The sequence below is a fragment of the Acinonyx jubatus genome, chromosome X, assembly GCF_027475565.1.
Source record: "Acinonyx jubatus isolate Ajub_Pintada_27869175 chromosome X, VMU_Ajub_asm_v1.0, whole genome shotgun sequence".
NCBI classification, from domain to species: Eukaryota; Metazoa; Chordata; class Mammalia; order Carnivora; family Felidae; genus Acinonyx; species Acinonyx jubatus.
The window spans coordinates 41,336,775-41,351,018 of record NC_069389.1 but is presented as its reverse complement, the minus strand read 5'-3'; positions in this window follow the sequence as shown (position 1 = coordinate 41,351,018).

Sequence of the window (14,244 nt, the reverse complement as noted above, 5' to 3'; positions counted from 1 at the left end):
GCTGTCAGTGCAGAGCCCAATGAGGGGCTTGATCCCTTGAGCTGAAATCAAGAGTCAGATGCTTAACTGGCTGAGCTACCCAGATGCCCCGTTGCACGGTTAGAATTTAAAGAAACTATCAAACTGTTTCCCAAATTAGCAGTGTACGAGAGGTCCAGCTCCTCCACATAAATGCCAATATTTATTATGGTCATTTTAATTTTAGCCATTCTATTAAGTGTGTAGTGGTATGCCTTTATGTATATATTTTTGAGAGAGAAAGAGACAGCACAAGCAGGGGAGGGGCAGAGAGAGAGTGAGACAAAGAAATCTGAACCAGGCTCCAGGCTCTGAGCTATCAGCGTGAAGCCTGATGCAAGGTTTGAACCCACAAACTGAGAGATCATAACCTAAGCTGAGGTCAGACTCTTAACAGACTAAGCCACCCAGGTGCTCCTAATTTTTTTTTTAATTTAGAGAGAGAGAAAGAGAGAGAGAGAGAGCATGAGTGGGGAAGAGGGGCAGGGGGAGAGAGAGAATCCCAAGCAGGTTCCACACTAAGCATGGGGCTTGATCCCACAACCCTGGAATAACGACCTGAGCTAAAATCAAGAGTCAGACGTTCACTGGACTGAGCCACCCAGGTGCCCCAGGTTTTTATGTTTTAAATTTACATTTCTTTATTGACAATGATGCTGAGCATATTTTCATGTATTTATTTCTCATCTGTATATCTTCTCAAATCTATTGCCTATTTTTTATTGGGCTACTTAACATTTTTTAATGTTTATTTATTTTGAGACAGAAAAAGTGCAAGTGGGGGAGGGGCAGAGAGAGAGAGAATCCGAAGCAGGTGCCAGGCTTCGAGCTGTCAGCACAGAGCCGGATGTGGGGCTCGAACTCATGAAACGCAGGATCATGACCTGAGCTGAAGTCAGATGCTCAACTGACTGAGCCACCCAGGCACCCCTATTAGGCTACTTTTTTTTAATGTTTATTTATTTTGAGAGAGAGAGAGAGAAAGAGTGTGTGCATGTGAGTGGGAGAGGAATAGAGAGAGAGGGAGAAAGAGAGAATCCCAAGCAGGCTCCATGCTGTCAGTGTAGAGCCCCATGCAGGGTTTGATCCCACAAACCATAAGATCTTGACCTGAGCCAAAATCAGGAGTCCGTCCCTTAACCAACTGAGCCACCCAGGTACCCCACTGACATTGTCTTTTTAGCCAATGGGCTTGCTTTTAACAGATTTGTCATTTTAATGTGTCTTTCATTTAATGTATCACCCTAAATTATGTATAGAAAAGTAAACAGAAGTCATTCCACAAAATCCTTTACTGACTATTCACTACCATATTCACTATCAATAAACGATTAGAACAGTGGTTCTCAACCAGGGGTAATTTTGCTCCCCAAAGGACATTTGGCAATGTCTGCAAAATTTTGTCATGATTGGGTTGAGGGGGCCACTGGCATCTAGTGGATAGAGGCCAGAGATGATGCTAAACATCCTACAATGCACAAGATAACCTCCCACAACAAATAATTATCTAGCCCAAGATGTCAATATTGTTGAGGTTGAGAAATTCTGCATTAGAAATAAGTAAATATGCAGATGTGAGCCTCACAATAAATGTACTTATGCAGACAACACAATGTAGACAGATGTAGCTCATTTATTTTTTTTAATTTATTTTTTAAATGTTTTTATTTATTTTGGAGAAAGAGAGAGAGAGAGAGAGGAATATGAGTGGAGGAGGGGCAGAGGGAGAGGGAGACACAGGATCTGAAGCAGGCTCCAGGCTCTGAGCTGTCAGCACAGAGCCCGATGCGGGACTCGAACTCACAGAACGCTAGATCATGACCTGAGCTGAAGTCGGACGCTCAACCAACTGAGCCACCCAGGTTCCCCTAGCAGGGCTCATTTAAATTTCATATAAATTTTGTCCTTTCCAGGGGCGCCTGGGTGGCTCAGTCGGTTAAGCGGCCGACTTTGGCTCAGGTCATGATCTCGCGGTCCGTGAGTTCGAGCCCCGCATCGGGCTCTGTGCTGACAGCTCAGAGCCTGGAGCCTGTTTCAGATTCTGTGTCTCCCTCTCTCTGACCCTCCCCCGTTCATACTCTGTCTCTCTCTGTCTCAAAAACAAATAAACGTTAAAACAAATTAAAAAAATATTTTGTCCTTTCCAGGGTGCCTGGGTGGCTCAGTCGGTTGAGTGTCTGACTTCGGCTCAGGTCATGATCTCTTAGTCCATGGGTTCGAGTCCCCCATCGGGCTCTGTGCTGACAGCTCAGAGCCTGGACCCTACTTTGGATCCTGTGTCTCCCTCTCTCTCTGACCCTCCCCCTCCCCCACTCATGCTCTGTCTCTGTCTGTCTGTCTCTCCCTCTTAAAAATAAACATTAAAATTTTGTTTATCCTTTCCTCAAATCCTATAAAAACTGTACCTTTTCTTTTATGTGGTGAGATGTCCCATGGTTCTTCTGATGTGTAGTTTCCCTCATTGAAAAGGGTCAATAAACTTGACATTGTTGGACTGCAGGTTTGTTGCTGGTGCTTAAGAGCACTGCCTCTAACTGTTAAAATCCAAATGCCACTGCAGTTGATTAAGCTAGACCAAATTCATGGGACATCTCGGTGGCTCAGTCGGTTAAGCGCCCAACTCTTGGTTTCAGCTCAGGTCATGATCTCACGGTTCATGAGTTCAAGCCCCCAAACCGGGCTCTATGCTGACAGTGTGGAGTCTGCTTGGGATTCTCTATCTCTCCCCTCCCCTGCTCGCACTGTCTCTCTCTCAAAATAAATAAATAATATTTTATTTCTTTAAAAAAATTTTTAATGTTTATTTTTATTTTTGACAGAGACAGAGCATGAGTGGGGGAGGGGCAGAGAGAGAGGGAGACGCAGAATCCAAAGCAGACTCCAGGCTCCGAGCTGTCAGCACAGAGCCCAACGCGGGGCTCGAACTCACACTGCAAGATCATGACCTGAGCTGAAGTCGGATGCTCAACTGACTGAGCCACCAGGTGCCCCAAATAAATAATATATTTTTAAAAAAGAACAAATTCATGCTGTGGAATCAGATTCTCTATTTTGAGATATGTTTCTGGGAAACTGGACTGGTCTAGAAACTCTGGAGGAATGGAAGTAGAGGTGATGAGCTTCTGAGATAAGCCTCTGAAGGATGGGAAGGGTAAGCTCAGTATAGGCCCTAATTCACAAGCATCCAGGGCTGAAATACTCTCTACTTGCAGTGACCTTGACCCTCCTTTCCCTGCTGCAACAGCTTCATCAGCTCCTGAAGGCTTAATGTCCAGACGATGGCCCAGCCCTGTGGTCTGAATCACCCAGCAGAACTGATATGTTAATGGGGCTGGGACTGTGTAACCTGGGTTCCTACAACAGTAGCCAAAGCAAGCTGGATCACCAAACACAGTACCCTTGAAGGGTGGCACTGACGTTCAAGCTTAGCACCTCATTCCAGATGGATGTTGAGATTCACACTGCCTCTAGCTGTTGAAATCCAGATGCCACTGCTCATCAAATCCTGAGTAATTAATTGTTTTTCCTTCTCTGGCCCAGAATTTCCCATGGCTCCACTGGCCCCTGGCCCTTAATTCCTTTCAACCTGCAAAGCTGCAAAGCAAAGCAGTTTGGGCCATCTGCTGAGAAACCTGGGACACAGGCTCCTCCCCTGAGGCCTTTGAATCCACTGGTGCGACTGGTATGTCCTGATACCTGGCTACCTGGAGGCAAAGGGTTGGACAAAATGACCTATTGGGGCACAGGCAGCACAGAGAGAGGACACTTTCTGCAGCCCCATCCCAAGGGTGTCAGATATAGATTCCTCACTCCTGCCCTAGGGATACCCTGGCTGCTTCTAGGGATAGAGCAGTTTCTCTGCTTCCTTTAGTCCCTCACAAGCCCCTTCCAAGGCCTCTTCAGTGGGAGGAAGGCATCAGTCCTTAGCTCCTGACCTTTCCCTTGGGAATTTTCTCCACAGGTTTCACTAGACATGTGAATTTATCCTGGAGTAGGGACCCAGTTGGACAGATAACAGGGCAAGGGTTCTACCAGAGAGAGGCTGGTGTAGCCAGATCCTTGACATAGATTCTCATTGGTACACTTCAGTTCTACCTGTGAGTTGGGTTGGTGTCCCTTGGGCAGGATACCCTCCATACCTGACTCGCCAAGTTAGTTGCTCACTTTGTCTCTGGTTTTATTTGCTTATCTCTTTCTGACTCTCTTCATCTTCTTCTCTCCATTCTCTTTCTCTTAAAGCCTCTCAGAGGCCTTTCTCTCTCTCTCTCCCACATTCTTCCTCTTTTGTTCTTCTTTCCTCTAACGGTGTTGGCTGCAGCACCTCTAGCTGATGTCCAAAACCTAATACAACCACACACAGGACCAGTGACATTGTCTTTAAGCACCTGCTGCTGTCACATCCTGGGGGACTCTGACAGTGCTGACATCCTGTTGAGGTCATGTGAGAAATAAGCCCACTGACTCAATCAAAGGAGGACTGCAGAGACTCAGAGGCCCGTGAAATGAGGCTTTAATCAACATTCTTGCAAGAGCAGGTGTCTGATGGACAGGCACATTCGGGGCAGTCACAGCAGGCAATTTATCTCCCAGCACACAAGACCCTCCTCTGATTCCTCATTGGCTGAGTACTACAGAGGTTACAGCCTTACCCAGACATCACCTATGCCCACGTAAGGTAAAAAGTAGTCTGATTGGAACAAATGTATGTTTCCTGAGGTGATGCAGAACTTCAGTTCTTTAGTGCATGCTCATTGCAAAGCCCTCAAAACGGAGAGGGGAAGAACCAAGAAGTTAAGTGTCTGAGGGTTTGGGACTCCATTATAGGGGGGATGTTCATATATATTTCCAATAGATTGTAAACCTACTGTTAACTAGACAGCACAGCTTTTAATTGGTACTTCTGAAAATGAATCATCTCCCTTACTTCTTACAATCCCTTTTCTTCTTTTCTAAGTTGATTCCATTTTCATTTATATTTCCTTTATTTTTGAGGTCTCGCTCAAACATGTTCAGCAAGTGTTGACTCTCCTCTTCACAGTCAGGTTTATCTTCTAATATGCCCTTATTTGGGGCATAAGGCACAGATATCTGTTTCTAAAGAGAAACCTTATGCCCGAGGGGGTTTGCTGTGGTCAGAAGCTCCCAGCATTGTTACAAGACATGTGTTTTTTTTTTCCCACCCAGGGACCTCATGTCCTAACCTTTCCCTCTCTGCCTACTGAATCCCATCTTTTCCTATCATATTCCCCGGCATTCAACATGTAACTCCTAACTGCCCTTAGGAATTGGGACCATGACTGATCTTAACTGCTTCCTGCTGAAAGGGGGTGATGACATAGGTACAACAGTTGGGGCAGGTTCAGAGGTCGATCCAGAGGTCCGAAATAATAGGAGGGTATTTGGAACGTCTGGGCTAGAAAAATTTTCTTGAATGGCTTTTTTTCTGGCATCTGTGAGGGCTTCTATAAATGACATACAAAAAGAATATTAGACCAACAAGCATTATTATTCTAAATGCAATGCTTCCTAGGGAGGAGGTCACACGAGAGGAAGGAAAGATGCATTGTAGCCATCCAAAAAGTCCCTGACGTGTCTGGTCATTTTTTTTTTTTAATGTAACTGTAGTTTTTCCTTCCCTTCCATATTTATTGGGATCTTGTGATATTGCTGGTTAGAATAATTAAGCACCTGAACTAGTTTTTGGTTCTCAATCTGCAAAGATTCCTTTGGCCCTCCAGTTTCCATAGGAACAACTCCATGACACGTATTTAATTTGACCTCAAGGAAAGATTGATCTTCGATATCCAGATTACTATAAGTTTAGGCAATTGTTTATCTGTCCTGGAGCTAGTAGCACTATAGTCCTTAATTTAGTCATAATGTCTCTTTCTAGCAAGGGAGAGGGGCTCTCCGGCATTATGAAAAAAGAATGTGGAAAAAAAAGTCTCCCCATATGCACCCTGGTGGCTGAGAGAAAAATTTAATCATAAGTTTTCTGAAGATGCCCCTAATTGTTACACCATGTTTGGACAGTTGGCCAGAAGTGGAAAGGAGGACAGAAAATGTGGCTCCTGTGTCAAGACGGAAATCAACCAGTTTTCCTTCTATTTTCAGAGTTATCTGAGGCTCTGGGTTTCCAACAGATGGTTGGTTCAGGGGAGCCACCCCAAAGAGCCCCAGGCCCCATCAGTTCCTTTCAGGGACACTGGTTATCTGAGACCCCACAGGTTGAGGTCCCCAAGGGCATTCAGATCTTCCAGTGATCACCACATAAGGGCATGGCTTATGGGGTTTCGACTTCTGTTGTCCCCTCCAAGGACATTCTTGTTTCCAGTGCCCTGAACGGCACTTGGTTCCAAGACCTCGGGAAGTCTGGACTGACATAATAAGTAAGGCCACGACTAAGGCTTTAGGTTTTTTTTAAAGCTTCTTTTCATGTTCATTATTCTCCTCTTGATCTCAGTTGTAATATACTCAATTGGCAGCTTGTAAGAGCTCCTCCAGGGTCCCTTCCAGGCCAACTGCCAAATTTTGCAGCTTCCTTGGAAATTCTGGGGCTGATTGGGTGGCAAATTTGTCCTTTAGAATTGTCTCAGCTTCAAGGATATCAGGGGAGATAGCCGTATATTTAACGTTAATCTTTTCAGGGAGGCCACCAGGCTCTCATCCTGTGTTTGTAAAGTAGTGGCCAATTTAGACTAATTTAAGGCTTTAACCTAAATCTCCTTAATTTTTCCAAAACACAAGCTTAGAAGTGGCAACGATAGCATTCCCCAACAGGATTATCATAGTCACAATTAGGATCTTGGGGCAGAACTGCCTGAACCCCAGTAGGGAACTGGGAGTTCCCTATAGGACCTCTAGTCCCATGATAATTAGGAAGTTCCTTGTCCCCATATCTCTCAGCTGCTGTCAGGACACCATGCTTCTCTGTCTCATTAACAGTCTGATTCAACAAAAGCATTGTATCTTTCCAGATCAACTCAAAAACATACGTAATATTCTGAAAAACCTCTATCTATTTATCCGGATCATCAGAAAATTTACCTAGATATTCTTTTATCTGTCTTAAGTCCTGCAATGAAAAAGGTACTTGCAATCTTATCCTAGTGGTGCCTCCCTGCGTTTCTCCTTCTGGCACTCTAGCTTCTCGTAGGGGAAACATGCCTGTTACATTATGGGGAGGGCCTGGATAAGGTGGGCATCAGGGAGCAGAAGTGCACATTTCTAAGTCTGGATATATAGATTGAGGACCCAAGGAGGAGGAAGTTGAGGTGGAGGACTTCCCTTCCTACTTCTCTAGGTCTTCTTTGGGTACAGGTAAGGGACCCTTGGCTCCCTTGCTTCATCATTGTGAACCCTTGCCAGTAGGCCAGGATCGACCTTATACATACCTTGATCATCTCTTAAGGCCCCAAAACACTGAACACAGGATACTTCTCCCCGTTTCTCCTCATGTTTGCAAAACAAGTCCAATTGTAGGATAGTATTATAATTGATATTTCTCTCTGGTGGCCAAATTTCCTCTTCCAATTTATACTGGGGACAAGCTTCAGTGCAAAAGCAATTGATAACTAAGGGTTAGGGTTTGTGGATCAAAATCATCCCAATTTTTCAGAATGCATCCCAAAGAATATTGGCCTTGGTTGGGGAATTGTCCATCTATAGGAAAAAGAAGAAAAGTCATCCCTTATAGCTGACCAAGAGAAACGTCATCTCTTGGTCCTGCGTTTTGGCTGGCTATGCGACTGGCAGCCAAAAGCCTTGTCAATCTAAGGAGGTGCTTGGAATAGTTGCTCTTACCCAGGCTTGACCTGCGTATTGACTTTGCAGGTATTGACTGTGACCAAGCATGATTCCATTGGTTGTAGAGGGATGCATTGATTTTATTTTGGCCCAACAGTAATTTATACATCAATCATAACAAAACTGTTCGTCTTTACAAGTACATTTTAAAAGACTGGTGAAAACCATTTTTTTATAAGGGTAAAATTGGCCATTGAGGGGAGCTAAAAGGGCCAAAGTCAAGGTCTATTTCCCTGCCTTTTTTTTTTTTTTTAGCAATGTCTACATAAGTACGTTCCAGCCATGTAGATGTCCATTTTAAGGTCACTGTACTGGTACAAATCAGCATATACTGGGCTCAGTGTAGCAAAATGGCTCCCATGTAATCAGGTAAAAGCCCTTTATATAGAATAGTCATCCAGCCCTCATATAGCATAGGAACCCATTTCTCTGCATTGCAGAAATAATACAAATGTGGAGCATTTGGAGAGTAGCAGCGAGGACATTGCCATCATCTCCTCTGCCTTTTGGATCAAAGAAGGGGCAACCAAGCATTGATTAAAACAGCTCAAAAGGATGGGGCACCTGGGTGGCTCAGTTGGTTGAGCATTGGAGTTTGGCTCAGGTCATGATCTTGCAGTCCATGAGTTCAAGCCCCACATTGGGCTCTGTGCTTACAGCTCAGAGGCTGGAGCCTGCTTTGGATTCTGTGTCTCCCTCTCTCTCTTCCCCTCCCCCACTCATATTGTGTCTCTTTCTGTCTCTCAAAAATGAATAAATGTTAAGAAAAATTTAAAAAAAAAACTCAAAAGGACATGCTGTCCTGCCCTTTTGGTTAAAATCATAGTTCTTTCCATCTTTTTGGGCAAAGAGGAAAGAAATCTTTCCTTTTTTGTTGTTTTTCAAAAGCAGACCCACAAGCCAAGAAAACTTTGTCTTTTTAACAGAGAGTAAAGCAGGATTTTAATCTTATACCAGAGTACTTTTAAAACACATTCATTTTTTAAGTCTTAATCTTATTTTATTTATTTTTTAAATATAACTTATTGTCAAATTGGCTTACATACAACACCCAGTGCTCATCCCAACAAGGGCCCTCCTCAATGCCCGTCAACCACTTTCCCCTCTCCCCCACCTCCCATCAACCCTCAGTTTGTTCTCTGTATTTATGAGTCTCTTATGGTTTGTCTCCCTCCCTCTCTGTTTGTAACTATTTTTTCCCCTTCCCTTCCCCTGTGGTCTGTTGTTAAGTTTCTCAAGATCCAAATATGAGTGAAAACAAATGTATCTGTCTTTCTCTGACTGACTTATTTCACTTAGGATAATACCCTCTAGTTCCATCCACGTTATTGCAAATGGCAAGATTTAATTCTTTCTCATTGCCAAGTAGTAGTCCACTGTATATATAAACCACATCTTCTTTATCAATTCATCAGTTGATGGACATTTAGGCTCTTTCCATAATTTGGCTATTATTGAAAGCGCTGCTATAAACATAGGGGTACATGTGCCACTATGTATCAACACCCTTATATCCCTTGAAAACCTATTCATTTTAACCTTAGTCCATCCTGGCCACACATAAAATTCTTTTCCAAAGACTTCCCTTCATGAACTGTCTACAACTTTCCCTTACATTTAGATTTTGTCCCAAGCCATTCCTCTCCAAACAACCAGTCTCATTTAGGACAAAATTATTTTCTTTTATCTTCAACAAAAATGTATATCCATTTTGAAAATATTTTTACATACCTACTTTTACATATAGAGATGCTTTCCTTATTTCTATCATTCTTAACTGCGTTTAGCAGAATTTTAACTCTTAGAAAACTTAGTCTCCAGTGAAAACTAAGTAGTTACCAATTGTGAACTGTTTTATCAGAATTCTTTAGATGGCAAATTTATGAATCTATTAAGCACAAAGCATGTTTACCAACAGACCCAAATAGCCTTAGCATCCCCAGTACTGTAACATTCGCCCCAACATACTATCCAGGGGAATCTGAGGAGACCCTGCCTCTTTCTGGGTAATTCTTCCTTACCCCTAGGCCTAGAATTTTTGTTCCCCATACTCTACCAAGCTAGTTCCTGCTCCTGAGTTTCACTGGGGCCCTCATCCACCCTTAATGGAGGTTTCTTGCACTCTCCAGAGCCCACTTCTTCTGTCTCTGGCTGTTTCCCTCATGAGGAAACGGGTCCGTGGATTGAGACTTTGCATTTGCTTTGTATCTAGGATATGTCTCAGTCACACACACTCAGCCTCTGAGGATTTCCCAACCCCCAAGGCCATACTTGTAGTCCAATTTTCCTATCTTTGTCCATGCATGGAGTTATCAGGACACCACAGTGCTTGTGTTTTACCCTTTTCATAGTGTCACTTCTTTTGTCTCCAAAGGCAAAAAGTCTCGAGTTCCATGGATCCCTGAGGGGCCAGGGGTCTTCCTGTGGGAAGGCCACCCAAACTGGGGTGGGATGCGATTCCCCTCTTGCAGGAGGACCTGGACCTTGTGGGACTAGCCCCTAAATGTGGGAAATAAGGCAGCTGACCCAATCAAAATCAGAGCACAGTGAAGCGAGGCTTTAATCTATGTTCCTGCAAGAGCAGGTGTCTGATGGACAGGCACACTCAGGGCAGTCACAGTAGGCAATTTATCTCCTATCATGCATGTTCCTCCTGATTCCTCATTGGCTGAGTACTAAAGAGGTTATAGCCTTACCCGGACATTGCCTATGCCCATGTGAAGCAAAAAGTAGTCTGGAAGAAATGTACATTTCCTGAGGTGACGCAGAGACTTTCAGTCCCTCCTTTGTTCTTTGGTGCATGCTGATTGTAAAGCCCATGAAAAGAAGCCCGTGAAACAAAGAGGAGAAGAAGAATCAGGAAATGAAGTGTCTAAGGGTTTGGGACTCCATTATGTGTGTCTGTGTGTGTGGGTTCATATATATATCCAATAGGTTGTAAATGTACTGTTAACTGGACAGCACAGTTTTATTTGGTATTTCTGAAAATGAATCATCTCCCTTACCTCTCACAGGTCACCAGTGCACTGTCCCTTTCCAGCCCTGAATGAAACAATTTGCTGCAAACCACCTATAAAGATGTGGCATCAACCACTAGGGAGGCAGCAAGGGGAAGATGAACTCTCATCATCTTCTTCCCATTTTGATCCAAGACTCCTGCACTGGAAAAGGCTCATCTGCTCAGGTCTCCCTCTCCCCACGCTGTAGGTTTTCATAATTCATGGGGTTTTGGAGTGATGGGAGTTTCGAGCTGACGGCCAAGAAAAAATTCTTGAGACATCTTTGGTGCAAAAAGGTGATTTTATTAAAGCACGGGGACAAGACCTGTGGGCAGAAAGAGCTGCATTGGGGTCATGAAGAGTGATTGCTTATATACTGTGGAGTTGGGGCAAATAAAGTCAAGAGGAAGTTTCTTTAAAAAAAATTTTTTTAATGTTTACTTATTTTTGAGAGAGAGAGAGAGAGAGAGAGAGAGAGAGAGAGCAGGAGGTGGGAGAGAGAGAAGGAGACACAGAATCTGAAGTAGGCTCCAGGCTCTGAGCTGTCAGCACAGATCCCGATGCAAGGCTTGAACTCAGGAACTGCGAGATCATGACCTGAGCCAAAGTTGGATGCTTAACTGACTGAGCCACCCAGGTACTCCAAGAGGAAGTTTCTTACAGGTATTTCCATATGCTAAAGAAGATTCACAGATTACTAAAGGCCTAGTTATTGTCAAGCTAAAGTTGTTTTTCCCTCTAGCAAAACATTATGGTTAGGACTGTAGGGAGTTGCTGGAGACTAAGCTATTGATAAGATTGCCCTTTTCTTGTAATTGTACTAAGATATTTGTAAATTGATGGAGACTCTATCAGTTTAAGTATTTGTTTTCTGTCCTTTCCTCTATTCTTGGGAAGCCAGGAGTGCCTGAGGAATATCACACATATCCCACCTGCCAGGGGTGGGAGGTGTGCAAGCTTGTGTTTGGTCCTCAGTTTGCCTTATGGTCCCTCATCAATAATGATGGTTTTTTCCTTTTTAAATGTTTGTTTATTTATTTATTAAATATTTATTTATTTATTTTTGAGAGAGAGAGAGAGAGAGAGAGAGAGAGCGAGCTGGTGCACATGTGAGTGGGGGAGGGGAAGAGAGAGAGAATCCCAAGCAGGCTCCAAGCTGTCAGCCCAGACCTCACTGTGGGGCTGGATCTCATGTACCATGAGATCATGACCTGAGCTGAGATCAATAGTCAGATGCTTAATTGACTGAGCCACTCAGGCTCTCCTCATCAATGACCTTTAACTTTAAACTCATGGCTCTATTAAGTATGCCACCATTAATGTGGCTTTGCTCTAGATCTTAAATCTGGACTTCAGTTAACTTTTCCACCATCAGTGCTCCTACGATCATGACCTAGGGCCCAGGGTCTATATTCAGATTTCCATCAATTTCCTTTTTTGACCTTGAACTCAGGTCTTTGAAAAAATTCTGACATAACAGATTGGGCTCCTCATTGATACCCATCTGGTTTGAATTCAACCCTCATATACTATCATTAGTCTTTCTCTATTAATACCTTGTGCCCCGACCAAATCTTCCACCACAATTGACCCTCTGAATGTTTTTACATGGAAAAAGGAACTATGCAGATATGAGTAAATTAAAAAATCTTGAGATGGGAAGATTATTATGGATTATCCAGATAAGTCCAGTGTAATCACAAGGGTCCTTATAAGAAGGAAAGAGGAAGGTCAGAGTCAAAAATTGAGGTGTGATGATGGAAGCAGAAGGACACAGTCATAAAGAGATTTGAAGATGCTACAATGCTGGCTTTGAAGATGGAAGAAGGGGTTTTAAGCCAAGGAATACAGTTGACCTCTAGAAGCTAGGAAAAGCAAGGAAATCGATTCTTCCCTAGAGCCTCCAGAGGGAGTATGATTCTGCTACTACCTTGATTTCAGCCCAGGGAAACTCACTGGACTTCTGACCTCCAGAACTATAACATAATAAACTTGTGTTGTTTTAAATTTGTAAGTTTATGGTAATTTTTTAGAGCAGCAATAGGAAACTAATACAGGCATCTTTGAAAAATTCCACCATTGATGCCCACCTGCTCAACACTCAAACCATGTCCTTATTAACTCTTCCACCACCCACGCCCCTCTGTGTGACCTCAAATCCCAGCCATTGTTAGCCATTCCACCATCAAAATCCCTTATCTATGTCCTCCAACCTGGACCTCTATTAACTTTTCCAACCTAAATCTACTCTGATTTTATCTTGAACTCAGGCATCAGTTATCTATTCTACCATTAACGGGTTTTGATCTAGATATAGAATCTAGAGCTTTAAGGGTAGAAAGTTAACAGTCCCTTTGTGTTTGTGTATTATGCTTGGATGTCTGTTCATTTCTCCACTATCAGGGCAATTTATGTGTCAATCTTTTTTCACATTGTTAACTTTCCCCCACTGTTACCCTTCAGCTATGTACATTGATGGCAGCCTTAGTTAAATCCTCCCCACCTGTCTTCTTTCAGTGTGTGCTGAAAAATCAAACCGATGCTAACTCTTGTGCCATTATTGCCCCTTCTTCTATGTGCATCAACTCCAGCCCTTTGTTCATGTTTTTATCATCAATGCCTATTTGGTCTGACCTTGAAGTCAGGTCTTGGTTAACTCTTCTGTGATCATTGCCCCTTTGGTATAGTTTGTGAATTGTGAGCCTTTGCTAATTAGGCCACCATTGATGCTTCTCCAGTCTACCAGAGAAGTTAATGTTTACATTTTCAAAGCCTCTCTGGAAAGAATTGGTAACTAGGCCACAATTTTACCTTCAGTGCCTTTCTGGTTTGACTTAGAAGTAAAATTTTTGTTAGCTTCCCCCCTCCCCCCCATCCATGTGCTCTGGTAGAAGTCTTGAATCCTAGGGCTTTAACTATTTCACCATCAGAACTCCTCTATGTTGTAAATCTAGAATCTGAGATTTTGTTAACTATTCAATCCCATTCAGGGTTTGCCTCCAATATAGCCTTTTGTTAAGTTTTCTAAAATCAATGTTCCTTAGGTTTTACCTTAAACTTCTGCCTCTCTTAATTCTTTCAGTTTTTTAAAAAAGTTTATTTATTTATTTTGGGAGAGGCAGTGCAAGCGGGGGAGGAGGAGGAGGAGGAGGAGAGAGAGAGAGAGAGAGAGAGAGAGAGATCCTCTGAAGCGGGTTCTGTGCTGACAGCAGTGAGCCCAAAGCGGGGCTGTGGAACCCACGAACCTGTGAGATCATGACCTGAGCAGAAGTCCGATGCTCAATGATCTGAGCTATCCAGGTGCCCCCTCTCTTTTAGCTTTCCTTTTGGGCTACAAAAGGCCACATCTGCCCACTTTAAGGGACCCTGGCAGAAAGTCTGGCCCGTGAGTGACAAGAGAGGGAGGACCTTCTGTGTTCGA